The 25,035-nt window shown below is 43.2% G+C and overlaps 10 non-coding genes across 10 annotated transcripts; all 10 read right to left on the bottom strand.

The window, feature by feature from the left end:
* Positions 1 to 4,275: 4,275 nt before the first annotated feature.
* trnac-gca (transfer RNA cysteine (anticodon GCA)) lies at positions 4,276 to 4,347 on the bottom strand. The gene has a single exon. It is a non-coding gene; the product is annotated as a tRNA-Cys (tRNA).
* Positions 4,348 to 5,888: 1,541 nt separating this feature from the next.
* Positions 5,889 to 5,960, bottom strand: trnac-gca (transfer RNA cysteine (anticodon GCA)). The gene has a single exon. It is a non-coding gene; the product is annotated as a tRNA-Cys (tRNA).
* Positions 5,961 to 10,745: 4,785 nt separating this feature from the next.
* Positions 10,746 to 10,817, bottom strand: trnac-gca (transfer RNA cysteine (anticodon GCA)). Its single transcript has one exon. It is a non-coding gene; the product is annotated as a tRNA-Cys (tRNA).
* Positions 10,818 to 12,377: 1,560 nt separating this feature from the next.
* On the bottom strand, positions 12,378 to 12,449 carry trnac-gca (transfer RNA cysteine (anticodon GCA)). The gene has a single exon. It is a non-coding gene; the product is annotated as a tRNA-Cys (tRNA).
* A 1,560-nt stretch (positions 12,450 to 14,009) lies between these two features.
* Positions 14,010 to 14,081, bottom strand: trnac-gca (transfer RNA cysteine (anticodon GCA)). The gene has a single exon. It is a non-coding gene; the product is annotated as a tRNA-Cys (tRNA).
* A 3,170-nt stretch (positions 14,082 to 17,251) lies between these two features.
* Positions 17,252 to 17,323, bottom strand: trnac-gca (transfer RNA cysteine (anticodon GCA)). Its single transcript has one exon. It is a non-coding gene; the product is annotated as a tRNA-Cys (tRNA).
* Positions 17,324 to 18,861: 1,538 nt separating this feature from the next.
* Positions 18,862 to 18,933, bottom strand: trnac-gca (transfer RNA cysteine (anticodon GCA)). Its single transcript has one exon. It is a non-coding gene; the product is annotated as a tRNA-Cys (tRNA).
* A 1,537-nt stretch (positions 18,934 to 20,470) lies between these two features.
* trnac-gca (transfer RNA cysteine (anticodon GCA)) lies at positions 20,471 to 20,542 on the bottom strand. The gene has a single exon. It is a non-coding gene; the product is annotated as a tRNA-Cys (tRNA).
* Positions 20,543 to 22,091: 1,549 nt separating this feature from the next.
* trnac-gca (transfer RNA cysteine (anticodon GCA)) lies at positions 22,092 to 22,163 on the bottom strand. The gene has a single exon. It is a non-coding gene; the product is annotated as a tRNA-Cys (tRNA).
* Positions 22,164 to 23,700: 1,537 nt separating this feature from the next.
* Positions 23,701 to 23,772, bottom strand: trnac-gca (transfer RNA cysteine (anticodon GCA)). Its single transcript has one exon. It is a non-coding gene; the product is annotated as a tRNA-Cys (tRNA).
* Between the last annotated feature and the right edge of the window lie 1,263 nt (positions 23,773 to 25,035).

Below are 25,035 nucleotides of genomic sequence, written 5' to 3'. Positions count from 1 at the left end.
TGCTCGACTTGGCCCAAGGGAGAAGAGGGTACTAAAAGTGTACCTGGTCTGAGGCGGTAGCACCAAATGGAAATGTGCTAAAGCAGGGCTGAATAGAGTTGAGCAAAGTAGGTGCTAATGGAAAAGGGGCACTAGTAATGCTTATAAATAGGTTTAGCATCATACAAATGCTATAGGTTGGGCGTTTACTGGGTATTCTCCTAAAGAAAAAGGATTTGTCAGATTTGTCAGATTTGTCAGACTTGTCAGATTTGTCAGTAGTTTTTGACTTATCTTGTGTCTGTGCGATAGACCTTACAGGCTCATCAAGGTTTCCATGTGGTGTGAGGCAAGCCTTTGAGGTCTTTTCAGATCACACAGCACATGCTGCTGCGGAGTTGAGAGAATGTGGGCATGGAAACCTTCAGGGGACTTCATTGTGTGTTGTACTTTCTGTGCCCCGTTTTTCCGCTCCTTCTCATTGATGATGGATGGGCATAGGCATATCTTTTGGATGCTTAGCGACAACGCTGAATGAGGACGTGTAAATTGCTGTAGATTGACTATTATGTGAAAAGCAAACGTAATCAGGAACTCTTCAACTGTCCTTTTGTTCAAAATATACAAGATGTACCTGTAGCCACCTCACTTGTGTATATTCTGAAATATTTGGTGGAGCACATGCATTGGCTCAACAGAACTGTTACATCATACTTTATATGCTGTGTCGCTGCACAGCTATCTATTTGTTTTAAATACTTCTCAAGGCAAGGATAAGATTTGACCTCATGCATTAGGCTCGAAGGCGAGCGCCTGATGGTCAGGCCTTTGCGCCACTGTTGTTTGCAGAGGATGTTGTCTTGATGTCTTAATCAACCACGCTCACTACGACGATGACAGAGTGTTACCAAGTGCAAAAAAGCTATAGCTAAAATCAAGTCAAGGAAAGGGGCGGAACTGTATCATAAATGCCATCTTACACCCTCTTGAGACATTGGTATGAAGTTGAAAGGGCAGTCTGCGGAATACCAACATTGCAGTTGGTCTTTTAACAAATACAAATTCTATTTAAGTAAAGGGAGCAGATGACCTCTTGATCTGCAGTCAAATGCTCTACCACTGAGCTATACTCCCCTACCTGTCTGCAAATATGAGGGTGGCAAAGACACAATGACACAATCACACAGTGTTAGCTGAGCTTTGAAGCTTGCACACTTATCTACCTTTTTATTAAGGGTTGATTGTAGTTTACCCTCCTCTGGTATTGACTGAGTTTGACCTCATGCCGTTTTTCTGTGCATTCCAAACTTTTATCTGCCCTATTGCAACCCATTCAAAAAAGGCTAAATACACAGTTTGAACGCGCATCTAAAGTAGAACGGTTCCGCTTGTTTTATTTGTCGTCTTGACATGAGTGGCTTTATTCTGGACCGGAGGAAACAGCCGATGCCAGCTGCGCTAGCTTTTGCACAACAGTTGTTTATTATCCTTCAGCCACGAAACTTGTGTAAGGCGCAGCTTGTTTACAGATGCCACAACAGTGTTCCGACAACTTCTGCTGCTGCAGAAACGTTACACTTTTACCCAATCAACATCTGATAGTCTGTGGACGTCACGTTTAGTCCCTGCTTTGCTCGACTTGGCCCAAGGGAGAAGAGGGTACTAAAAGTGTACCTGGTCTGAGGCGGTAGCACCAAATGGAAATGTGCTAAAGCAGGGCTGAATAGAGTTGAGCAAAGTAGGTGCTAATGGAAAAGGGGCACTAGTAATGCTTATAAATAGGTTTAGCATCATACAAATGCTATAGGTTGGGCGTTTACTGGGTATTCTCCTAAAGAAAAAGGATTTGTCAGATTTGTCAGATTTGTCAGACTTGTCAGATTTGTCAGTAGTTTTTGACTTATCTTGTGTCTGTGCGATAGACCTTACAGGCTCATCAAGGTTTCCATGTGGTGTGAGGCAAGCCTTTGAGGTCTTTTCAGATCACACAGCACATGCTGCTGCGGAGTTGAGAGAATGTGGGCATGGAAACCTTCAGGGGACTTCATTGTGTGTTGTACTTTCTGTGCCCCGTTTTTCCGCTCCTTCTCATTGATGATGGATGGGCATAGGCATATCTTTTGGATGCTTAGCGACAACGCTGAATGAGGACGTGTAAATTGCTGTAGATTGACTATTATGTGAAAAGCAAACGTAATCAGGAACTCTTCAACTGTCCTTTTGTTCAAAATATACAAGATGTACCTGTAGCCACCTCACTTGTGTATATTCTGAAATATTTGGTGGAGCACATGCATTGGCTCAACAGAACTGTTACATCATACTTTATATGCTGTGTCGCTGCACAGCTATCTATTTGTTTTAAATACTTCTCAAGGCAAGGATAAGATTTGACCTCATGCATTAGGCTCGAAGGCGAGCGCCTGATGGTCAGGCCTTTGCGCCACTGTTGTTTGCAGAGGATGTTGTCTTGATGTCTTAATCAACCACGCTCACTACGACGATGACAGAGTGTTACCAAGTGCAAAAAAGCTATAGCTAAAATCAAGTCAAGGAAAGGGGCGGAACTGTATCATAAATGCCATCTTACACCCTCTTGAGACATTGGTATGAAGTTGAAAGGGCAGTCTGCGGAATACCAACATTGCAGTTGGTCTTTTAACAAATACAAATTCTATTTAAGTAAAGGGAGCAGATGACCTCTTGATCTGCAGTCAAATGCTCTACCACTGAGCTATACTCCCCTACCTGTCTGCAAATATGAGGGTGGCAAAGACACAATGACACAATCACACAGTGTTAGCTGAGCTTTGAAGCTTGCACACTTATCTACCTTTTTATTAAGGGTTGATTGTAGTTTACCCTCCTCTGGTATTGACTGAGTTTGACCTCATGCCGTTTTTCTGTGCATTCCAAACTTTTATCTGCCCTATTGCAACCCATTCAAAAAAGGCTAAATACACAGTTTGAACGCGCATCTAAAGAAGAACGGTTCCGCTTGTTTTATTTGTCGTCTTGACATGAGTGGCTTTATTCTGGACCGGAGGAAACAGCCGATGCCAGCTGCGCTAGCTTTTGCACAACAGTTGTTTATTATCCTTCAGCCACGAAACTTGTGTAAGGCGCAGCTTGTTTACAGATGCCACAACAGTGTTCCGACAACTTCTGCTGCTGCAGAAACGTTACACTTTTACCCAATCAACATCTGATAGTCTGTGGACGTCACGTTTAGTCCCTGCTTTGCTCGACTTGGCCCAAGGGAGAAGAGGGTACTAAAAGTGTACCTGGTCTGAGGCGGTAGCACCAAATGGAAATGTGCTAAAGCAGGGCTGAATAGAGTTGAGCAAAGTAGGTGCTAATGGAAAAGGGGCACTAGTAATGCTTATAAATAGGTTTAGCATCATACAAATGCTATAGGTTGGGCGTTTACTGGGTATTCTCCTAAAGAAAAAGGATTTGTCAGATTTGTCAGATTTGTCAGACTTGTCAGATTTGTCAGTAGTTTTTGACTTATCTTGTGTCTGTGCGATAGACCTTACAGGCTCATCAAGGTTTCCATGTGGTGTGAGGCAAGCCTTTGAGGTCTTTTCAGATCACACAGCACATGCTGCTGCGGAGTTGAGAGAATGTGGGCATGGAAACCTTCAGGGGACTTCATTGTGTGTTGTACTTTCTGTGCCCCGTTTTTCCGCTCCTTCTCATTGATGATGGATGGGCATAGGCATATCTTTTGGATGCTTAGCGACAACGCTGAATGAGGACGTGTAAATTGCTGTAGATTGACTATTATGTGAAAAGCAAACGTAATCAGGAACTCTTCAACTGTCCTTTTGTTCAAAATATACAAGATGTACCTGTAGCCACCTCACTTGTGTATATTCTGAAATATTTGGTGGAGCACATGCATTGGCTCAACAGAACTGTTACATCATACTTTATATGCTGTGTCGCTGCACAGCTATCTATTTGTTTTAAATACTTCTCAAGGCAAGGATAAGATTTGACCTCATGCATTAGGCTCGAAGGCGAGCGCCTGATGGTCAGGCCTTTGCGCCACTGTTGTTTGCAGAGGATGTTGTCTTGATGTCTTAATCAACCACGCTCACTACGACGATGACAGAGTGTTACCAAGTGCAAAAAAGCTATAGCTAAAATCAAGTCAAGGAAAGGGGCGGAACTGTATCATAAATGCCATCTTACACCCTCTTGAGACATTGGTATGAAGTTGAAAGGGCAGTCTGCGGAATGCCAACATTGCAGTTGGTCTTTTAACAAATACAAATTCTATTTAAGTAAAGGGAGCAGCCGGATTTGAACCGGGGACCTCTTGATCTGCAGTCAAATGCTCTACCACTGAGCTATACCCCCTACCTGTCTGCAAATATGAGGGTGGCAAAGACACAATGACACAATCACACAGTGTTAGCTGAGCTTTAAGCTTGCACACTTATCTACCTTTTTATTAAGGGTTGATTGTAGTTTACCCTCCTCTGGTATTGACTGAGTTTGACCTCATGCCGTTTTTCTGTGCATTCCAAACTTTTATCTGCCCTATTGCAACCCATTCAAAAAAGGCTAAATACACAGTTTGAACGCGCATCTAAAGTAGAACGGTTCCGCTTGTTTTATTTGTCGTCTTGACATGAGTGGCTTTATTCTGGACCGGAGGAAACAGCCGATGCCAGCTGCGCTAGCTTTTGCACAACAGTTGTTTATTATCCTTCAGCCACGAAACTTGTGTAAGGCGCAGCTTATTTACAGATGCCACAACAGTGTTCCGACAACTTCTGCTGCTGCAGAAACGTTACACTTTTACCCAATCAACATCTGATAGTCTGTGGACGTCACGTTTAGTCCCTGCTTTGCTCGACTTGGCCCAAGGGAGAAGAGGGTACTAAAAGTGTACCTGGTCTGAGGCGGTAGCACCAAATGGAAATGTGCTAAAGCAGGGCTGAATAGAGTTGAGCAAAGTAGGTGCTAATGGAAAAGGGGCACTAGTAATGCTTATAAATAGGTTTAGCATCATACAAATGCTATAGGTTGGGCGTTTACTGGGTATTCTCCTAAAGAAAAAGGATTTGTCAGATTTGTCAGACTTGTCAGATTTGTCAGTAGTTTTTGACTTATCTTGTGTCTGTGCGATAGACCTTACAGGCTCATCAAGGTTTCCATGTGGTGTGAGGCAAGCCTTTGAGGTCTTTTCAAATCACACAGCACATGCTGCTGCGGAGTTGAGAGAATGTGGGCATGGAAACCTTCAGGGGACTTCATTGTGTGTTGTACTTTCTGTGCCCCGTTTTTCCGCTCCTTCTCATTGATGATGGATGGGCATAGGCATATCTTTTGGATGCTTAGCGACAACGCTGAATGAGGACGTGTAAATTGCTGTAGATTGACTATTATGTGAAAAGCAAACGTAATCAGGAACTCTTCAACTGTCCTTTTGTTCAAAATATACAAGATGTACCTGTAGCCACCTCACTTGTGTATATTCTGAAATATTTGGTGGAGCACATGCATTGGCTCAACAGAACTGTTACATCATACTTTATATGCTGTGTCGCTGCACACCTATCTATTTGTTTTAAATACTTCTCAAGGCAACGATAAGATTTGACCTCATGCATTAGGCTCGAAGGCGAGCGCCTGATGGTCAGGCCTTTGCGCCACTGTTGTTTGCAGAGGATGTTGTCTTGATGTCTTAATCAACCACGCTCACTACGACGATGACAGAGTGTTACCAAGTGCAAAAAAGCTATAGCTAAAATCAACTCAAGGAAAGGGGCGGAACTGTATCTTAAATTTCATCTTACACCCTCTTGAGACATTGGTATGAAGTTGAAAGGGCAGTCTGCGGAATGCCAGCATTGCAGTTGGTCTTTTAACAAATACAAATTCTATTTAAGTAAAGGGAGCATCCGGATTTGAACCGGGGACCTCTTGATCTGCAGTCAAATGCTCTACCACTGAGCTATACCCCCTACCTGTCTGCAAATATGAGGGTGGCAAAGACACAATGACACAATCACACAGTGTTAGCTGAGCTTTAAGCTTGCACACTTATCTACCTTTTTATTAAGGGTTGATTGTAGTTTACCCTCCTATGGTATTGACTGAGTTTGACCTCATGCCGTTTTTCTGTGCATTCCAAACTTTTATCTGCCCTATTGCAACCCATTCAAAAAAGGCTAAATACACAGTTTGAACGCGCATCTAAAGTGAACGGTTCCGCTTGTTTTATTTGTCGTCTTGACATGAGTGGCTTTATTCTGGACCGGAGGAAACAGCCGATGCCAGCTGCGCTAGCTTTTGCACAACAGTTGTTTATTATCCTTCAGCCACGAAACTTGTGTAAGGCGCAGCTTGTTTACAGATGCCACAACAGTGTTCCGACAACTTCTGCTGCTGCAGAAACGTTACACTTTTACCCAATCAACATCTGATAGTCTGTGGACGTCACGTTTAGTCCCTGCTTTGCTCGACTTGGCCCAAGGGAGAAGAGGGTACTAAAAGTGTACCTGGTCTGAGGCGGTAGCACCAAATGGAAATGTGCTAAAGCAGGGCTGAATAGAGTTGAGCAAAGTAGGTGCTAATGGAAAAGGGGCACTAGTAATGCTTATAAATAGGTTTAGCATCATACAAATGCTATAGGTTGGGCGTTTACTGGGTATTCTCCTAAAGAAAAAGGATTTGTCAGATTTGTCAGATTTGTCAGACTTGTCAGATTTGTCAGTAGTTTTTGACTTATCTTGTGTCTGTGCGATAGACCTTACAGGCTCATCAAGGTTTCCATGTGGTGTGAGGCAAGCCTTTGAGGTCTTTTCAGATCACACAGCACATGCTGCTGCGGAGTTGAGAGAATGTGGGCATGGAAACCTTCAGGGGACTTCATTGTGTGTTGTACTTTCTGTGCCCCGTTTTTCCGCTCCTTCTCATTGATGATGGATGGGCATAGGCATATCTTTTGGATGATTAGCGACAACGCTGAATGAGGACGTGTAAATTGCTGTAGATTGACTATTATGTGAAAAGCAAACGTAATCAGGAACTCTTCAACTGTCCTTTTGTTCAAAATATACAAGATGTACCTGTAGCCACCTCACCTCTGCCCTTGTGTATATTCTGAAATATTTGGTGGAGCACATGCATTGGCTCAACAGAACTGTTACATCATACTTTATATGCTGTGTCGCTGCACACCTATCTATTTGTTTTAAATACTTCTCAAGGCAAGGATAAGATTTGACCTCATGCATTAGGCTCGAAGGCGAGCGCCTGATGGTCAGGCCTTTGCGCCACTGTTGTTTGCAGAGGATGTTGTCTTGATGTCTTAATCAACCACGCTCACTACGACGATGACAGAGTGTTACCAAGTGCAAAAAAGCTATAGCTAAAATCAACTCAAGGAAAGGGGCGGAACTGTATCTTAAATGCCATCTTACACCTTCTTGAGACATTGGTATGAAGTTGAAAGGGCAGTCTGCGGAATGCCAACATTGCAGTTGGTCTTTTAACAAATACAAATTCTATTTAAGTAAAGGGAGCAGAAGACCTCTTGATCTGCAGTCAAATGCTCTACCACTGAGCTATACTCCCCTACCTGTCTGCAAATATGAGGGTGGCAAAGACACAATGACACAATCACACAGTGTTAGCTGAGCTTTGAAGCTTGCACACTTATCTACCTTTTTATTAAGGGTTGATTGTAGTTTACCCTCCTCTGGTATTGACTGAGTTTGACCTCATGCCGTTTTTCTGTGCATTCCAAACTTTTATCTGCCCTATTGCAACCCATTCAAAAAAGGCTAAATACACAGTTTGAACGCGCATCTAAAGTAGAACGGTTCCGCTTGTTTTATTTGTCGTCTTGACATGAGTGGCTTTATTCTGGACCGGAGGAAACAGCCGATGCCAGCTGCGCTAGCTTTTGCACAACAGTTGTTTATTATCCTTCAGCCACGAAACTTGTGTAAGGCGCAGCTTGTTTACAGATGCCACAACAGTGTTCCGACAACTTCTGCTGCTGCAGAAACGTTACACTTTTACCCAATCAACATCTGATAGTCTGTGGACGTCACGTTTAGTCCCTGCTTTGCTCGACTTGGCCCAAGGGAGAAGAGGGTACTAAAAGTGTACCTGGTCTGAGGCGGTAGCACCAAATGGAAATGTGCTAAAGCAGGGCTGAATAGAGTTGAGCAAAGTAGGTGCTAATGGAAAAGGGGCACTAGTAATGCTTATAAATAGGTTTAGCATCATACAAATGCTATAGGTTGGGCGTTTACTGGGTATTCTCCTAAAGAAAAAGGATTTGTCAGATTTGTCAGATTTGTCAGACTTGTCAGATTTGTCAGTAGTTTTTGACTTATCTTGTGTCTGTGCGATAGACCTTACAGGCTCATCAAGGTTTCCATGTGGTGTGAGGCAAGCCTTTGAGGTCTTTTCAGATCACACAGCACATGCTGCTGCGGAGTTGAGAGAATGTGGGCATGGAAACCTTCAGGGGACTTCATTGTGTGTTGTACTTTCTGTGCCCCGTTGTTCCGCTCCTTCTCATTGATGATGGATGGGCATAGGCATATCTTTTGGATGCTTAGCGACAACGCTGAATGAGGACGTGTAAATTGCTGTAGATTGACTATTATGTGAAAAGCAAACGTAATCAGGAACTCTTCAACTGTCCTTTTGTTCAAAATATACAAGATGTACCTGTAGCCACCTCACTTGTGTATATTCTGAAATATTTGGTGGAGCACATGCATTGGCTCAACAGAACTGTTACATCATACTTTATATGCTGTGTCGCTGCACACCTATCTATTTGTTTTAAATACTTCTCAAGGCAAGGATAAGATTTGACCTCATGCATTAGGCTCGAAGAGGAGCGCCTGATGGTCAGGCCTTTGCGCCACTGTTGTTTGCAGAGGATGTTGTCTTGATGTCTTAATCAACCACTCTCACTACGACGATGACAGAGTGTTACCAAGTGCAAAAAAGCTATAGCTAAAATCAACTCAAGGAAAGGGGCGGAACTGTATCTTAAATGCCATCTTACACCCTCTTGAGACATTGGTATGAAGTTGAAAGGGCAGTCTGCGGAATGCCAACATTGCAGTTGGTCTTTTAACAAATACAAATTCTATTTAAGTAAAGGGAGCAGAAGACCTCTTGATCTGCAGTCAAATGCTCTACCACTGAGCTACACTCCCCTACCTGTCTGCAAATATGAGGGTGGCAAAGACACAATGACACAATCACACAGTGTTAGCTGAGCTTTGAAGCTTGCACACTTATCCACCTTTTTATTAAGGGTTGATTGTAGTTTACCCTCCTCTGGTATTGACTGAGTTTGACCTCATGCCGTTTTTCTGTGCATTCCAAACTTTTATCTGCCCTATTGCAACCCATTCAAAAAAGGCTAAATACACAGTTTGAACGCGCATCTAAAGTAGAACGGTTCCGCTTGTTTTATTTGTCGTCTTGACATGAGTGGCTTTATTCTGGACCGGAGGAAACAGCCGATGCCAGCTGCGCTAGCTTTTGCACAACAGTTGTTTATTATCCTTCAGCCACGAAACTTGTGTAAGGCGCAGCTTGTTTACAGATGCCACAACAGTGTTCCGACAACTTCTGCTGCTGCAGAAACGTTACACTTTTACCCAATCAACATCTGATAGTCTGTGGACGTCACGTTTAGTCCCTGCTTTGCTCGACTTGACCCAAGGGAGAAGAGGGTACTAAAAGTGTACCTGGTCTGAGGCGGTAGCACCAAATGGAAATGTGCTAAAGCAGGGCTGAATAGAGTTGAGCAAAGTAGGTGCTAATGGAAAAGGGGCACTAGTAATGCTTATAAATAGGTTTAGCATCATACAAATGCTATAGGTTGGGTGTTTACTGGGTATTCTCCTAAAGAAAAAGGATTTGTCAGATTTGTCAGATTTGTCAGACTTGTCAGATTTGTCAGTAGTTTTTGACTTATCTTGTGTCTGTGCGATAGACCTTACAGGCTCATCAAGGTTTCCATGTGGTGTGAGGCAAGCCTTTGAGGTCTTTTCAGATCACACAGCACATGCTGCTGCGGAGTTGAGAGAATGTGGGCATGGAAACCTTCAGGGGACTTCATTGTGTGTTGTACTTTCTGTGCCCCGTTTTTCCGCTCCTTCTCATTGATGATGGATGGGCATAGGCATATCTTTTGGATGCTTAGCGACAACGCTGAATGAGGACGTGTAAATTGCTGTAGATTGACTATTATGTGAAAAGCAAACGTAATCAGGAACTCTTCAACTGTCCTTTTGTTCAAAATATACAAGATGTACCTGTAGCCACCTTACCTCTGCCCTTGTGTATATTCTGAAATATTTGGTGGAGCACATGCATTGGCTCAACAGAACTGTTACATCATACTTTATATGCTGTGTCTCTGCACACCTATCTATTTGTTTTAAATACTTCTCAAGGCAAGGATAAGATTTGACCTCATGCATTAGGCTCGAAGAGGAGCGCCTGATGGTCAGGCCTTTGCGCCACTGTTGTTTGCAGAGGATGTTGTCTTGATGTCTTAATCAACCACGCTCACTACGACGATGACAGAGTGTTACCAAGTGCAAAAAAGCTATAGCTAAAATCAACTCAAGGAAAGGGGCGGAACTGTATCTTAAATGCCATCTTACACCCTCTTGAGACATTGGTATGAAGTTGAAAAGGCAGTCTGCGGAATGCCAACATTGCAGTTGGTCTTTTAACAAATACAAATTCTATTTAAGTAAAGGGGGCATCCGGATTTGAAACGGGGACCTCTTGATCTGCAGTCAAATGCTCTACCACTGAGCTATACTCCCCTATCTGTCTCCAAATCTGAGGGTGGGAAGGACACATTGACACAATCACACAGTGTTAGCTGAGCTTTGAAGCTTGCACACTTATCTACCTTTTTATTAAGGGTTGATTGTAGTTTACCCTCCTCTGGTATTGACTGAGTTTGACCTCATGCCGTTTTTCTGTGCATTCCAAACTTTTATCTGCCCTATTGCAACCCATTCAAAAAAGGCTAAATACACAGTTTGAACGCGCATCTAAAGTAGAACGGTTCCGCTTGTTTTATTTGTCGTCTTGACATGAGTGGCTTTATTCTGGACCGGAGGAAACAGCCGATGCCAGCTGCGCTAGCTTTTGCACAACAGTTGTTTATTATCCTTCAGCCACGAAACTTGTGTAAGGCGCAGCTTGTTTACAGTTGCCACAACAGTGTTCCGACAACTTCTGCTGCTGCAGAAACGTTACACTTTTACCCAATCAACATCTGATAGTCTGTGGACGTCACGTTTAGTCCCTGCTTTGCTCGACTTGGCCCAAGGGAGAAGAGGGTACTAAAAGTGTACCTGGTCTGAGGCGGTAGCACCAAATGGAAATGTGCTAAAGCAGGGCTGAATAGAGTTGAGCAAAGTAGGTGCTAATGGAAAAGGGGCACTAGTAATGCTTATAAATAGGTTTAGCATCATACAAATGCTATAGGTTGGGCGTTTACTGGGTATTCTCCTAAAGAAAAAGGATTTGTCAGATTTGTCAGATTTGTCAGACTTGTCAGATTTGTCAGTAGTTTTTGACTTATCTTGTGTCTGTGCGATAGACCTTACAGGCTCATCAAGGTTTCCATGTGGTGTGAGGCAAGCCTTTGAGGTCTTTTCAAATCACAGAGCACATGCTACTGCGGAGTTGAGAGAATGTGGGCATGGAAACCTTCAGGGGACTTCATTGTGTGTTGTACTTTCTGTGCCCCGTTTTTCCGCTCCTTCTCATTGATGATGGATGGGCATAGGCATATCTTTTGGATGCTTAGCGACAACGCTGAATGAGGACGTGTAAATTGCTGTAGATTGACTATTATGTGAAAAGCAAACGTAATCAGGAACTCTTCAACTGTCCTTTTGTTCAAAATATACAAGATGTACCTGTAGCCACCTCACCTCTGCCCTTGTGTATATTCTGAAATATTTGGTGGAGCACATACATTGGCTCAACAGAACTGTTACATCAGACTTTATATGCTGTGTCTCTGCACACCTATCTATTTGTTTTAAATACTTCTCAAGGCAAGGATTAGATTTGACCTCATGCATTAGGCTCGAAGGCGAGCGCCTGATGGTCAGGCCTTTGAGTCACTGTTGTTTGTAGAGGATGTTGTCTTGATGTCTTAATCAACCACCCTCACTACGACGATGACAGAGTGTTACCAAGTGCAAAAAAGCTATAGCTAAAAGCAACTCAAGGAAAGGGGCGGAACTGTATCTTAAATGCCATCTTACACCCTCTTGAGACATTGGTATGAAGTTGAAAGGGCAGTCTGCGGAATGCCAACATTGCAGTTGGTCTTTTAACAAATACAAATTCTATTTAAGTAAAGGGAGCATCCGGATTTGAACCGGGGACCTCTTGATCTGCAGTCAAATGCTCTACCACTGAGATATACTCCCCTATCTGTCTCCAAATCTGAGGGTGGGAAGGACACATTGACACAATCACACAGTGTTAGCTGAGCTTTGAAGCTTGCACACTTATCTACCTTTTTATTAAGGGTTGATTGTAGTTTACCCTCCTATGGTATTGACTGAGTTTGACCTCATGCCGTTTTTCTGTGCATTCCAAACTTTTATCTGCCCTATTGCAACCCATTCAAAAAAGGCTAAATACACAGTTTGAACGCGCATCTAAAGTAGAACGGTTCCGCTTGTTTTATTTGTCGTCTTGACATGAGTGGCTTTATTCTGGACCGGAGGAAACAGCCGATGCCAGCTGCGCTAGCTTTTGCACAACAGTTGTTTATTATCCTTCAGCCACGAAACTTGTGTAAGGCGCAGCTTGTTTACAGATGCCACAACAGTGTTCCGACAACTTCTGCTGCTGCAGAAACGTTACACTTTTACCCAATCAACATCTGATAGTCTGTGGACGTCACGTTTAGTCCCTGCTTTGCTCGACTTGGCCCAAGGGAGAAGAGGGTACTAAAAGTGTACCTGGTCTGAGGCGGTAGCACCAAATGGAAATGTGCTAAAGCAGGGCTGAATAGAGTTGAGCAAAGTAGGTGCTAATGGAAAAGGGGCACTAGTAATGCTTATAAATAGGTTTAGCATCATACAAATGCTATAGGTTGGGCGTTTACTGGGTATTCTCCTAAAGAAAAAGGATTTGTCAAATTTGTCAGATTTGTCAGACTTGTCAGATTTGTCAGTAGTTTTTGACTTATCTTGTGTCTGTGCGATAGACCTTACAGGCTCATCAAGGTTTCCATGTGGTGTGAGGCAAGCCTTTGAGGTCTTTTCAAATCACACAGCACATGCTGCTGCGGAGTTGAGAGAATGTGGGCATGGAAACCTTCAGGGGACTTCATTGTGTGTTGTACTTTCTGTGCCCCGTTTTTCCGCTCCTTCTCATTGATGATGGATGGGCATAGGCATATCTTTTGGATGCTTAGCGACAACGCTGAATGAGGACGTGTAAATTGCTGTAGATTGACTATTATGTGAAAAGCAAACGTAATCAGGAACTCTTCAACTGTCCTTTTGTTCAAAATATACAAGATGTACCTGTAGCCACCTCACCTCTGCCCTTGTGTATATTCTGAAATATTTGGTGGAGCACATACATTGGCTCAACAGAACTGTTACATCAGACTTTATATGCTGTGTCTCTGCACACCTATCTATTTGTTTTAAATACTTCTCAAGGCAAGGATTAGATTTGACCTCATGCATTAGGCTCGAAGGCGAGCGCCTGATGGTCAGGCCTTTGAGCCACTGTTGTTTGCAGAGGATGTTGTCTTGATGTCTTAATCAACCACCCTCACTACGACGATGACAGAGTGTTACCAAGTGCAAAAAAGCTATAGCTAAAAGCAACTCAAGGAAAGGGGCGGAACTGTATCTTAAATGCCATCTTACATCCTCTTGAGACATTGGTATGAAGTTGAAAGGGCAGTCTGCGGAATGCCAACATTGCAGTTGGTCTTTCAACAAATACAAATTCTATTTAAGTAAAGGGAGCATCCGGATTTGAACCGGGGACCTCTTGATCTGCAGTCAAATGCTCTACCACTGAGCTATACTCCCCTATCTGTCTCCAAATCTGAGGGTGGGAAGGACACATTGACACAATCACACAGTGTTAGCTGAGCTTTGAAGCTTGCACACTTATCTACCTTTTTATTAAGGGTTGATTGTAGTTTACCCTCCTATGGTATTGACTGAGTTTGACCTCATGCCGTTTTTCTGTGCATTCCAAACTTTTATCTGCCCTATTGCAACCCATTCAAAAAAGGCTAAATACACAGTTTGAACGTGCATCTAAAGTAGAACGGTTCCGCTTGTTTTATTTGTCGTCTTGACATGAGTGGCTTTATTCTGGACCGGAGGAAACAGCCGATGCCAGCTGCGCTAGCTTTTGCACAACAGTTGTTTATTATCCTTCAGCCACGAAACTTGTGTAAGGCGCAGCTTGTTTACAGATGCCACAACAGTGTTCCGACAACTTCTGCTGCTGCAGAAACGTTACACTTTTACCCAATCAACATCTGATAGTCTGTGGACGTCACGTTTAGTCCCTGCTTTGCTCGACTTGGCCCAAGGGAGAAGAGGGTACTAAAAGTGTACCTGGTCTGAGGCGGTAGCACCAAATGGAAATGTGCTAAAGCAGGGCTGAATAGAGTTGAGCAAAGTAGGTGCTAATGGAAAAGGGGCACTAGTAATGCTTATAAATAGGTTTAGCATCATACAAATGCTATAGGTTGGGCGTTTACTGGGTATTCTCCTAAAGAAAAAGGATTTGTCAAATTTGTCAGATTTGTCAGACTTGTCAGATTTGTCAGTAGTTTTTGACTTATCTTGTGTCTGTGCGATAGACCTTACAGGCTCATCAAGGTTTCCATGTGGTGTGAGGCAAGCCTTTGAGGTCTTTTCAAATCACACAGCACATGCTGCTGCGGAGTTGAGAGAATGTGGGCATGGAAACCTTCAGGGGACTTCATTGTGTGTTGTACTTTCTGTGCCCCGTTTTTCCGCTCCTTCTCATTGATGATGGATGGGCATAGGCATATCTTTTGGATGCTTAGCGACAACGCTGAATGAGGACGTGTAAATTGCTGTAGATTGACTATTATGTGAAAAGCAAACGTAATCAGGAACTCTTCAACTGTCCTTTTGTTCAAAATATACAAGATGTACCTGTAGCCACCTCACCTCTGCCCTTGTGTATATTCTGAAATATTTGGTGGAGCACATACATTGGCTCAACAGAACTGTTACATCAGACTTTATATGCTGTGTCTCTGCACACCTATCTATTTGTTTTAAATACTTCTCAAGGCAAGGATTAGATTTGACCTCATGCATTAGGCTCGAAGGCGAGCGCCTGATGGTCAGGCCTTTGCGCCACTGTTGTTTGCAGAGGATGTTGTCTTGATGTCTTAATCAACCACGCTCACTACGACGATGACAGAGTGTTACCAAGTGCAAAAAAGCTATAGCTAAAAGCAACTCAAGGAAAGGGGCGGAACTGTATCTTAAATGCCATCTTACACCCTCTTGAGAAATTGGTATGAAGTTGAAAGGGCAGTCTGCGGAATGCCAACATTGCAGTTGGTCTTTTAACAAATACAAATTCTATTTAAGTAAAGGGAGCAGATGACCTCTTGATCTGCAGTCAAATGCTCTACCACTGAGCTATACTCCCCTATCTGTCTGCAAATATGAGGGTGGCAAAGACACAATGACACAATCACACAGTGTTAGCTGAGCTTTGAAGCTTGCACACTTATCTACCTTTTTATTAAGGGTTGATTGTAGTTTACCCTCCTCTGGTATTGACTGAGTTTGACCTCATGCCGTTTTTCTGTGCATTCCAAACTTTTATCTGCCCTATTGCAACCCATTCAAAAAAGGCTAATTACACAGTTTGAACGCGCATCTAAAGTAGAACGGTTCCGCTTGTTTTATTTGTCGTCTTGACATGAGTGGCTTTATTCTGGACCGGAGGAAACAGCCGATGCCAGCTGCGCTAGCTTTTGCACAACAGTTGTTTATTATCCTTCAGCCACGAAACTTGTGTAAGGCGCAGCTTGTTTACAGATGCCACAACAGTGTTCCGACAACTTCTGCTGCTGCAGAAACGTTACACTTTTACCCAATCAACATCTGATAGTCTGTGGACGTCACGTTTAGTCCCTGCTTTGCTCGACTTGGCCCAAGGGAGAAGAGGGTACTAAAAGTGTACCTGGTCTGAGGCGGTAGCACCAAATGGAAATGTGCTAAAGCAGGGCTGAATAGAGTTGAGCAAAGTAGGTGCTAATGGAAAAGGGGCACTAGTAATGCTTATAAATAGGTTTAGCATCATACAAATGCTATAGGTTGGGCGTTTACTGGGTATTCTCCTAAAGAAAAAGGATTTGTCAGATTTGTCAGATTTGTCAGACTTGTCAGATTTGTCAGTAGTTTTTGACTTATCTTGTGTCTGTGCGATAGACCTTACAGGCTCATCAAGGTTTCCATGTGGTGTGAGGCAAGCCTTTGAGGTCTTTTCAAATCACACAGCACATGCTGCTGCGGAGTTGAGAGAATGTGGGCATGGAAACCTTCAGGGGACTTCATTGTGTGTTGTCCTTTCTGTGCCCCGTTGTTCCGCTCCTTCTCATTGATGATGGATGGGCATAGGCATATCTTTTGGATGCTTAGCGACAACGCTGAATGAGGACGTGTAAATTGCTGTAGATTGACTATTATGTGAAAAGCAAACGTAATCAGGAACTCTTCAACTGTCCTTTTGTTCAAAATATACAAGATGTACCTGTAGCCACCTCACTTGTGTATATTCTGAAATATTTGGTGGAGCACATGCATTGGCTCAACAGAACTGTTACATCATACTTTATATGCTGTGTCGCTGCACAGCTATCTATTTGTTTTAAATACTTCTCAAGGCAAGGATAAGATTTGACCTCATGCATTAGGCTCGAAGGCGAGCGCCTGATGGTCAGGCCTTTGCGCCACTGTTGTTTGCAGAGGATGTTGTCTTGATGTCTTAATCAACCACGCTCACTACGACGATGACAGAGTGTTACCAAGTGCAAAAAAGCTATAGCTAAAATCAAGTCAAGGAAAGGGGCGGAACTGTATCTTAAATGCCATCTTAAACCCTCTTGAGAAATTGGTATGAAGTTGAAAGGGCAGTCTGCGGAATGCCAACATTGCAGTTGGTCTTTTAACAAATACAAATTCTATTTAAGTAAAGGGAGCATCCGGATTTGAACCGGGGACCTCTTGATCTGCAGTAAAATGCTCTACCACTGAGCTATACTCCCCTATCTGTCTGCAAATATGAGGGTGGCAAAGACACAATGACACAATCACACAGTGTTAGCTGAGCTTTGAAGCTTGCACACTTATCTACCTTTTTATTAAGGGTTGATTGTAGTTTACCCTCCTCTGGTATTGACTGAGTTTGACCTCATGCCGTTTTTCTGTGCATTCCAAACTTTTATCTGCCCTATTGCAACCCATTCAAAAAAGGCTAAATACACAGTTTGAACGCGCATCTAAAGTAGAACGGTTCCGCTTGTTTTATTTGTCGTCTTGACATGAGTGGCTTTATTCTGGACCGGAGGAAACAGCCGATGCCAGCTGCGCTAGCTTTTGCACAACAGTTGTTTATTATCCTTCAGCCACGAAACTTGTGTAAGGCGCAGCTTGTTTACAGATGCCACAACAGTGTTCCGACAACTTCTGCTGCTGCAGAAACGTTACACTTTTACCCAATCAACATCTGATAGTCTGTGGACGTCACGTTTAGTCCCTGCTTTGCTCGACTTGGCCCAAGGGAGAAGAGGGTACTAAAAGTGTACCTGGTCTGAGGCGGTAGCACCAAATGGAAATGTGCTAAAGCAGGGCTGAATAGAGTTGAGCAAAGTAGGTGCTAATGGAAAAGGGGCACTAGTAATGCTTATAAATAGGTTTAGCATCATACAAATGCTATAGGTTGGGCGTTTACTGGGTATTCTCCTAAAGAAAAAGGATTTGTCAGATTTGTCAGATTTGTCAGACTTGTCAGATTTGTCAGTAGTTTTTGACTTATCTTGTGTCTGTGCGATAGACCTTACAGGCTCATCAAGGTTTCCATGTGGTGTGAGGCAAGCCTTTGAGGTCTTTTCAAATCACACAGCACATGCTGCTGCGGAGTTGAGAGAATGTGGGCATGGAAACCTTCAGGGGACTTCATTGTGTGTTGTCCTTTCTGTGCCCCGTTGTTCCGCTCCTGATGGGCATAGGCATATCTTTTGGATGCTTAGCGACAACGCTGAATGAGGACGTGTAAATTGCTGTAGATTGACTATTATGTGAAAAGCAAACGTAATCAGGAACTCTTCAACTGTCCTTTTGTTCAAAATATACAAGATGTACCTGTAGCCACCTCACTTGTGTATATTCTGAAATATTTGGTGGAGCACATGCATTGGCTCAACAGAACTGTTACATCATACTTTATATGCTGTGTCGCTGCACAGCTATCTATTTGTTTTAAATACTTCTCAAGGCAAGGATAAGATTTGACCTCATGCATTAGGCTCGAAGAGGAGCGCCTGATGGTCAGGCCTTTGCGCCACTGTTGTTTGCAGAGGATGTTGTCTTGATGTCTTAATCAACCACTCTCACTACGACGATGACAGAGTGTTACCAAGTGCAAAAAAGCTATAGCTAAAATCAAGTCAAGGAAAGGGGCGGAACTGTATCTTAAATGCCATCTTAAACCCTCTTGAGAAATTGGTATGAAGTTGAAAGGGCAGTCTGCGGAATGCCAACATTGCAGTTGGTCTTTTAACAAATACAAATTCTATTTAAGTAAAGGGAGCATCCGGATTTGAACCGGGGACCTCTTGATCTGCAGTCAAATGCTCTACCACTGAGCTATACCCCCTACCTGTCTGCAAATATGAGGGTGGCAAAGACACAATGACACAATCACACAGTGTTAGCTGAGCTTTGAAGCTTGCACACTTATCTACCTTTTTATTAAGGGTTGATTGTAGTTTACCCTCCTCTGGTATTGACTGAGTTTGACCTCATGCCGTTTTTCTGTGCATTCCAAACTTTTATCTGCCCTATTGCAACCCATTCAAAAAAGGCTAAATACACAGTTTGAACGCGCATCTAAAGTAGAACGGTTCCGCTTGTTTTATTTGTCGTCTTGACATGAGTGGCTTTATTCTGGACCGGAGGAAACAGCCGATGCCAGCTGCGCTAGCTTTTGCACAACAGTTGTTTATTATCCTTCAGCCACGAAACTTGTGTAAGGCGCAGCTTGTTTACAGATGCCACAACAGTGTTCCGACAACTTCTGCTGCTGCAGAAACGTTACACTTTTACCCAATCAACATCTGATAGTCTGTGGACGTCACGTTTAGTCCCTGCTTTGCTCGACTTGGCCCAAGGGAGAAGAGGGTACTAAAAGTGTACCTGGTCTGAGGCGGTAGCACCAAATGGAAATGTGCTAAAGCAGGGCTGAATAGAGTTGAGCAAAGTAGGTGCTAATGGAAAAGGGGCACTAGTAATGCTTATAAATAGGTTTAGCATCATACAAATGCTATAGGTTGGGCGTTTACTGGGTATTCTCCTAAAGAAAAAGGATTTGTCAGATTTGTCAGATTTGTCAGACTTGTCAGATTTGTCAGTAGTTTTTGACTTATCTTGTGTCTGTGCGATAGACCTTACAGGCTCATCAAGGTTTCCATGTGGTGTGAGGCAAGCCTTTGAGGTCTTTTCAAATCACACAGCACATGCTGCTGCGGAGTTGAGAGAATGTGGGCATGGAAACCTTCAGGGGACTTCATTGTGTGTTGTCCTTTCTGTGCCCCGTTGTTCCGCTCCTGATGGGCATAGGCATATCTTTTGGATGCTTAGCGACAACGCTGAATGAGGACGTGTAAATTGCTGTAGATTGACTATTATGTGAAAAGCAAACGTAATCAGGAACTCTTCAACTGTCCTTTTGTTCAAAATATACAAGATGTACCTGTAGCCACCTCACTTGTGTATATTCTGAAATATTTGGTGGAGCACATGCATTGGCTCAACAGAACTGTTACATCATACTTTATATGCTGTGTCGCTGCACAGCTATCTATTTGTTTTAAATACTTCTCAAGGCAAGGATAAGATTTGACCTCATGCATTAGGCTCGAAGAGGAGCGCCTGATGGTCAGGCCTTTGCGCCACTGTTGTTTGCAGAGGATGTTGTCTTGATGTCTTAATCAACCACTCTCACTACGACGATGACAGAGTGTTACCAAGTGCAAAAAAGCTATAGCTAAAATCAACTCAAGGAAAGGGGCGGAACTGTATCTTAAATGCCATCTTACACCCTCTTGAGACATTGGTATGAAGTTGAAAGGGCAGTCTGCGGAATGCCAACATTGCAGTTGGTCTTTTAACAAATACAAATTCTATTTAAGTAAAGGGAGCATCCGGATTTGAACCGGGGACCTCTTGATCTGCAGTCAAATGCTCTACCACTGAGCTATACCCCCTACCTGTCTGCAAATATGAGGGTGGCAAAGACACAATGACACAATCACACAGTGTTAGCTGAGCTTTAAGCTTGCACACTTATCTACCTTTTTATTAAGGGTTGATTGTAGTTTACCCTCCTATGGTATTGACTGAGTTTGACCTCATGCCGTTTTTCTGTGCATTCCAAACTTTTATCTGCCCTATTGCAACCCATTCAAAAAAGGCTAAATACACAGTTTGAACGCGCATCTAAAGTGAACGGTTCCGCTTGTTTTATTTGTCGTCTTGACATGAGTGGCTTTATTCTGGACCGGAGGAAACAGCCGATGCCAGCTGCGCTAGCTTTTGCACAACAGTTGTTTATTATCCTTCAGCCACGAAACTTGTGTAAGGCGCAGCTTGTTTACAGATGCCACAACAGTGTTCCGACAACTTCTGCTGCTGCAGAAACGTTACACTTTTACCCAATCAACATCTGATAGTCTGTGGACGTCACGTTTAGTCCCTGCTTTGCTCGACTTGGCCCAAGGGAGAAGAGGGTACTAAAATTGTACCTGGTCTGAGGCGGTAGCACCAAATGGAAATGTGCTAAAGCAGGGCTGAATAGAGTTGAGCAAAGTAGGTGCTAATGGAAAAGGGGCACTAGTAATGCTTATAAATAGGTTTAGCATCATACAAATGCTATAGGTTGGGCGTTTACTGGGTATTCTCCTAAAGAAAAAGGATTTGTCAAATTTGTCAGATTTGTCAGACTTGTCAGATTTGTCAGTAGTTTTTGACTTATCTTGTGTCTGTGCGATAGACCTTACAGGCTCATCAAGGTTTCCATGTGGTGTGAGGCAAGCCTTTGAGGTCTTTTCAAATCACACAGCACATGCTGCTGCGGAGTTGAGAGAATGTGGGCATGGAAACCTTCAGGGGACTTCATTGTGTGTTGTACTTTCTGTGCCCCGTTTTTCCGCTCCTTCTCATTGATGATGGATGGGCATAGGCATATCTTTTGGATGCTTAGCGACAACGCTGAATGAGGACGTGTAAATTGCTGTAGATTGACTATTATGTGAAAAGCAAACGTAATCAGGAACTCTTCAACTGTCCTTTTGTTCAAAATATACAAGATGTACCTGTAGCCACCTCACTTGTGTATATTCTGAAATATTTGGTGGAGCACATGCATTGGCTCAACAGAACTGTTACATCATACTTTATATGCTGTGTCGCTGCACAGCTATCTATTTGTTTTAAATACTTCTCAAGGCAAGGATAAGATTTGACCTCATGCATTAGGCTCGAAGAGGAGCGCCTGATGGTCAGGCCTTTGCGCCACTGTTGTTTGCAGAGGATGTTGTCTTGATGTCTTAATCAACCACTCTCACTACGACGATGACAGAGTGTTACCAAGTGCAAAAAAGCTATAGCTAAAATCAACTCAAGGAAAGGGGCGGAACTGTATCTTAAATGCCATCTTACACCCTCTTGAGACATTGGTATGAAGTTGAAAGGGCAGTCTGCGGAATGCCAACATTGCAGTTGGTCTTTTAACAAATACAAATTCTATTTAAGTAAAGGGAGCATCCGGATTTGAACCGGGGACCTCTTGATCTGCAGTCAAATGCTCTACCACTGAGCTATACCCCCTACCTGTCTGCAAATATGAGGGTGGCAAAGACACAATGACACAATCACACAGTGTTAGCTGAGCTTTGAAGCTTGCACACTTATCTACCTTTTTATTAAGGGTTGATTGTAGTTTACCCTCCTCTGGTATTGACTGAGTTTGACCTCATGCCGTTTTTCTGTGCATTCCAAACTTTTATCTGCCCTATTGCAACCCATTCAAAAAAGGCTAAATACACAGTTTGAACGCGCATCTAAAGTAGAACGGTTCCGCTTGTTTTATTTGTCGTCTTGACATGAGTGGCTTTATTCTGGACCGGAGGAAACAGCCGATGCCAGCTGCGCTAGCTTTTGCACAACAGTTGTTTATTATCCTTCAGCCACGAAACTTGTGTAAGGCGCAGCTTGTTTACAGATGCCACAACAGTGTTCCGACAACTTCTGCTGCTGCAGAAACGTTACACTTTTACCCAATCAACATCTGATAGTCTGTGGACGTCACGTTTAGTCCCTGCTTTGCTCGACTTGGCCCAAGGGAGAAGAGGGTACTAAAAGTGTACCTGGTCTGAGGCGGTAGCACCAAATGGAAATGTGCTAAAGCAGGGCTGAATAGAGTTGAGCAAAGTAGGTGCTAATGGAAAAGGGGCACTAGTAATGCTTATAAATAGGTTTAGCATCATACAAATGCTATAGGTTGGGCGTTTACTGGGTATTCTCCTAAAGAAAAAGGATTTGTCAGATTTGTCAGATTTGTCAGACTTGTCAGATTTGTCAGTAGTTTTTGACTTATCTTGTGTCTGTGCGATAGACCTTACAGGCTCATCAAGGTTTCCATGTGGTGTGAGGCAAGCCTTTGAGGTCTTTTCAAATCACACAGCACATGCTGCTGCGGAGTTGAGAGAATGTGGGCATGGAAACCTTCAGGGGACTTCATTGTGTGTTGTCCTTTCTGTGCCCCGTTGTTCCGCTCCTGATGGGCATAGGCATATCTTTTGGATGCTTAGCGACAACGCTGAATGAGGACGTGTAAATTGCTGTAGATTGACTATTATGTGAAAAGCAAACGTAATCAGGAACTCTTCAACTGTCCTTTTGTTCAAAATATACAAGATGTACCTGTAGCCACCTCACTTGTGTATATTCTGAAATATTTGGTGGAGCACATGCATTGGCTCAACAGAACTGTTACATCATACTTTATATGCTGTGTCGCTGCACAGCTATCTATTTGTTTTAAATACTTCTCAAGGCAAGGATAAGATTTGACCTCATGCATTAGGCTCGAAGAGGAGCGCCTGATGGTCAGGCCTTTGCGCCACTGTTGTTTGCAGAGGATGTTGTCTTGATGTCTTAATCAACCACTCTCACTACGACGATGACAGAGTGTTACCAAGTGCAAAAAAGCTATAGCTAAAATCAAGTCAAGGAAAGGGGCGGAACTGTATCTTAAATGCCATCTTAAACCCTCTTGAGAAATTGGTATGAAGTTGAAAGGGCAGTCTGCGGAATGCCAACATTGCAGTTGGTCTTTTAACAAATACAAATTCTATTTAAGTAAAGGGAGCATCCGGATTTGAACCGGGGACCTCTTGATCTGCAGTCAAATGCTCTACCACTGAGCTATACCCCCTACCTGTCTGCAAATATGAGGGTGGCAAAGACACAATGACACAATCACACAGTGTTAGCTGAGCTTTGAAGCTTGCACACTTATCTACCTTTTTATTAAGGGTTGATTGTAGTTTACCCTCCTCTGGTATTGACTGAGTTTGACCTCATGCCGTTTTTCTGTGCATTCCAAACTTTTATCTGCCCTATTGCAACCCATTCAAAAAAGGCTAAATACACAGTTTGAACGCGCATCTAAAGTAGAACGGTTCCGCTTGTTTTATTTGTCGTCTTGACATGAGTGGCTTTATTCTGGACCGGAGGAAACAGCCGATGCCAGCTGCGCTAGCTTTTGCACAACAGTTGTTTATTATCCTTCAGCCACGAAACTTGTGTAAGGCGCAGCTTGTTTACAGATGCCACAACAGTGTTCCGACAACTTCTGCTGCTGCAGAAACGTTACACTTTTACCCAATCAACATCTGATAGTCTGTGGACGTCACGTTTAGTCCCTGCTTTGCTCGACTTGGCCCAAGGGAGAAGAGGGTACTAAAAGTGTACCTGGTCTGAGGCGGTAGCACCAAATGGAAATGTGCTAAAGCAGGGCTGAATAGAGTTGAGCAAAGTAGGTGCTAATGGAAAAGGGGCACTAGTAATGCTTATAAATAGGTTTAGCATCATACAAATGCTATAGGTTGGGCGTTTACTGGGTATTCTCCTAAAGAAAAAGGATTTGTCAGATTTGTCAGATTTGTCAGACTTGTCAGATTTGTCAGTAGTTTTTGACTTATCTTGTGTCTGTGCGATAGACCTTACAGGCTCATCAAGGTTTCCATGTGGTGTGAGGCAAGCCTTTGAGGTCTTTTCAAATCACACAGCACATGCTGCTGCGGAGTTGAGAGAATGTGGGCATGGAAACCTTCAGGGGACTTCATTGTGTGTTGTCCTTTCTGTGCCCCGTTGTTCCGCTCCTGATGGGCATAGGCATATCTTTTGGATGCTTAGCGACAACGCTGAATGAGGACGTGTAAATTGCTGTAGATTGACTATTATGTGAAAAGCAAACGTAATCAGGAACTCTTCAACTGTCCTTTTGTTCAAAATATACAAGATGTACCTGTAGCCACCTCACTTGTGTATATTCTGAAATATTTGGTGGAGCACATGCATTGGCTCAACAGAACTGTTACATCATACTTTATATGCTGTGTCGCTGCACAGCTATCTATTTGTTTTAAATACTTCTCAAGGCAAGGATAAGATTTGACCTCATGCATTAGGCTCG

Source organism: Eucyclogobius newberryi, unplaced genomic scaffold (assembly GCF_026437365.1).
Source record: "Eucyclogobius newberryi isolate DKJ021-1_F unplaced genomic scaffold, fEucNew1.0.hap1 SCAF_6, whole genome shotgun sequence".
Classification (NCBI taxonomy): domain Eukaryota; kingdom Metazoa; phylum Chordata; class Actinopteri; order Gobiiformes; family Gobiidae; genus Eucyclogobius; species Eucyclogobius newberryi.
The sequence above is the reverse complement of the archived record's forward strand: the minus strand, read 5'-3'. Positions and strand labels throughout refer to the sequence as shown.